General features: G+C 30.6%; 1 pseudogene; it reads left to right on the top strand.

Moving 5' to 3' along the window:
- The first annotated feature begins 1,879 nt into the window (after positions 1–1,879).
- On the top strand, positions 1,880–3,226 carry LOC149239634 (2-hydroxyisoflavanone dehydratase pseudogene; annotated as a pseudogene).
- Positions 3,227–4,297: the final 1,071 nt, after the last annotated feature.

A 4,297-nucleotide genomic window follows, 5' to 3' on the forward strand; every position in this document is an offset into this window, starting at 1 on the left:
TAATGATCTGGCCCCTCATAGTAGAAGCAACCTAAAATCATAATGAGAGTGTTATCACAATAGTAGAGAAAGAAGAACATGAAGAAAAATCCATATCAACAATTAAGGAAACAAGTTAGTTTAAAGTTGTTCAAATAGACTATGATGCAGATATAAAATTTATTAAAGAATGGATTGAACATTCTTTTGAAAAAATTGATGTAGGTCTCAAAGCAACATATGGAGTTATATGCTTAATGGTGGAGGTTCTTGAAAATGAGAAAAATGGTGAATCAATAAATAATTTTGATGACATAGAAATAGAAAATGTGGTGGATACATCTGAAGAGATCCATGGTATTTTGATGCATTGGAGCACAAAGGAAATTAGATGTTATTATGAATTGATGAGGCAACAATGAAGTGAACAAGAACTACATAAATGTAAAGTGCAACACTTCACTTATGAATCTAATGTAGAAGAACTAGATAAATGTAAAGTGCAACACTTCACTTATGAATATAATGTAGAATTTGTAAGTATTGAATACAAAACTATGTGTCAAGAACGTGATGGAGAATCGCAAATTGTGAAAAGAAGACCACAACCCAATTGTAACATGCGGTTAAAGAGAAACAAACAAACGAAGAAACACTGTTACTATTTAAAATTAAGAATAATAAAAATGAAATTGTTAAAGTAAAACTATAAGCCTTAGACTTGGACCAAGAGGCATTATTTCATAAGAAAATCCATTTCTCCATTAAGGGGAGACTTCAAAATAATGGAGAAATCTCGTTAATTCTAAATTAATTCATTATTAATCACTTCTTGTAGAACCGACCGTTTATTTCATAGTTTGTCCATCATTAATTTTATCTCAATCCAAACTTAATAAAATAGGAATGAGCTAGAATCTATAGCCATAAGACATATCACAACCCAAAGAAAAATGAACACAACTAAGAAGAATATGGAATACATTAAACATTCTTATTTAGTGGACACAAGTAAGAAGAATATTGAATACATTAAACATTCTTGTTTGGAACATTTAGTGATTGTGTTGTTCCTTAATGTTGATAATTTTGATTTAGTATCTTTGAAAATTTTAACTACTTAATAATATATCATACTATATTTCTTATCCTTAATTAAAAGAAATAATTTAATACAACTTAAAAATAATTAAAAAACTGATTTAATACTATTTCTTATCTTTAATTAAAAGAAATAATTTAATACAACTTAAAAATAATTAAAAAACTAATTTAATACTATTTAAAAGAAATGTGAGTTTAGTAATTAAAAACATATCCCTCTTTAAAAATGTTACACCTATTTAAATTTCAATTCTATAATTAAATAAATATATGAAAGAGTTTAATAATTAAAAACATATCCCTCTTTAAAAATATTACACCTATTTAAATTTCAATTCTATAATTAAATAAATATAAGAAAGCTTCACTAGAGAGTAATAAATATTTTCTCACACTATAGAATCCTAACCCTTTTAAACACCATCACTTTTATTTAAAAATTATTAACAAAATCCTTTAATTTTCACTAATTTATTCCGTCTTTAAACAGTAAACTTCAATAATTTCACAAAGTTCGAGTGGATCGACCCTCATCACATTTATATATTATTTTAAAATTTACACACTCGTACAAAGATGAAGATATTCGATGAATCCACCCTAATAATAAGGATGATGAATCTGTACCACTAAATTTATGACTTTAATGGAGATTTCCCAAAGAGAAAATGTATCCACCTGAAGAAGTTTGTCTTTTGTTATGATTTTTGTAGAAAGAAAACGAATCTACCTTAAGAATCTGATATTGATGTGACTTTTGTTAAGACTTTTGTGGAAAGAAAAAGAATCTACTGTAAGAATTTGGTATTGATGGAAATTTTAGGAAGAAGAGTTCAGCGATGACGAACTGGTATTGTCGTTTAGCACATCGAGTGTGCAATAATGCAGCGAGTATAGATCCCCGCCAATGTGTTCACAGCATTGAATGCAATCTAGCGCTACCTCTGGGATTTTACGATCTGCTCCCTTCTGGTCTCACCATAATTATGGAGTCGTCGTCGTCTTCACCAATCGTATTTGAAGTTCCCAGTTTTATCAGAGTCTACGAAGATGGGACGGTTGAACGCTTGATGGACAGGGGAACGGTACCCACTAATTCACATGATGATAAGTTTGACGAGGAAGTGGCATCCAAGGACGTTGTGTTGGATCCTCATACAGGCGTCTTCGTTCGGCTCTATCTCCCTCCTCTGCAGGTCAGAGATGTAAAACAAAAAGTCCCGGTGCTTGTGTACTTTCACGGAGGGGGTTTCTGCGTTGAATCGGCTGCATCGCCACTTTATCACAGCTATCTTAATAAAGTAGCTGCAGAGGCCAAGGTGATTTGTGTGTCCGTGGAGTACCGGAGGGCCCCTGAGCATCGCCTTCCTGCTGCTTATGACGATTGTTTTGGTGTTCTTGAATGGCTTGACAGTCAAGCAGTGGCGCTGGATGGGGTGTCTGTGGATCCGTGGCTCGCTTCTCACGCAGATTTTAGCAACGTTTTCTTTTCAGGAGACAGTGCCGGGGCCAACATCGTGCACCAGATGGGCATCCGTGCCAGTGGAAGGAATTGGGATGGTCTGTGTTTCCAAGGGGCCATTCTGGTCCATCCCTATTTCGGCGGAGAAGAACGAATTGAGTGCGAATTGGCGGCTGAGGTGCAGGGTTTTATTAAGGCGGTCGATGGAATGTGGAGTATCTCTCTGCCGGTGGGAGCGGACAGAGACCACCCTTTTTGCAACCCAGATGGACCCCGTTCTCCGGCTCTGTCCACTCTGGTGTATCTTCGAACGCTTATATTTGTGGCAGAGAAGGATTTTTTAAGAGATCGGGGTATATTGTATTACGAGGCCTTAAAAAGGGCGGGCAAAGATGTCGAGCTCGTTGTGACGGAAGGCGAAAACCACATCTTTCATCTCCTGAATCCAAAGTCTGAGAATGCGCCCTTGATGATGAAACGGATTTTGGATTTCATGGATTCCTCCTCCGATAAGGGAAACGATTGAGACAACTGTGAGTATTTTATTCCATCCGCATGTATCTGTGTGGACAGGGTTTCAAATAGGGCTTCAGTTTAGAAATTGTAGAGGGTAATAGCTTTTACATTCCGTTGATTTAGCTGCAGTATAATGAAAATGCATGAAATTAAAGTTTGTGATTATCTATGTATACTGGGGAGACACATATTGTAGTTAATCAGTTTCTGCTTGGCTTTTGTAGTTCATTAGCTTTTTCCGCATAGACAACTGAGCGATAAATCTTTCCTTTATGGTCAAATCTGTGAATATCATCTAAACGGAAAAGTTACATATAGGATTGTTTTAAAAGTTTTATTATCATGCATTAAAATAAATTTTTTAAAAATGATTTATTTTATTATATAAAATATAATCAGATTTATTTTATTATATAAAATATTGATTATATAGTAGTTAGTGTTGGATTATATTTTAAATATAGTTTAATTAAATTAAAAAATAATAAAAATAAAGATATTAGTACAAAAATAAAACAACTAATAAATTATAAATTACTAAATATAATAAACTAATATTATTTATAAAAGATATATATGTTTATTTTTTTAATATATATATAAATTGGTATAATTAAATTTATTAAAATATGTTTTTAATACAATAATAAGTCATTATAAATTGAAAATATGGACAAAAAAATTATAATTGATGAAAATAGAAATAATAGAAAAAAAATAGTAACTAAAAAAATGGAAGTTACTAAAAATCCATTATAAGATGTCAATCAATCACCTTACAAATAAATAAATTTAAATTAAAAAAAATCAAATTCCTAATGTTAAATTATGAATAAGCTACATAAATTTAATACACAATCAACCCAAAACTAAATGCCTTAATACCAGTAACACCATTCTTGTAATAAATATAATAATAAATATGAAAAAAATATTGATTAATTGACATTATTTTAAGTGGTTAGATATAAAGGTTATTATTTAATGTGGTTAGTTAAAATGATTGTAATATTGTTTAAACTTGAAAAAATAACTTTCAAAAAAATTATAAATTATAATGTTTTTTTAAATATTTATGAATTATAAATTATTTTTTTAAATATATATTTAAAAAAAAATCCTCCTCACAAAGATCGAAAGTAAATCAAAAGTGAAGATTAATATTTTTTTAAATAACTTAATATAATTATAATTTTTAACATCAAAATTTGTAATCTTTATTTCTACATTCATCGT

The sequence above is a fragment of the Pinus tabuliformis genome, chromosome 8 (genome assembly GCF_031772625.1).
Source record: "Pinus tabuliformis cultivar Carrire ecotype Pingquan chromosome 8, CPIR1, whole genome shotgun sequence".
In the NCBI taxonomy this organism is placed as follows: domain Eukaryota; kingdom Viridiplantae; phylum Streptophyta; class Pinopsida; order Pinales; family Pinaceae; genus Pinus; species Pinus tabuliformis.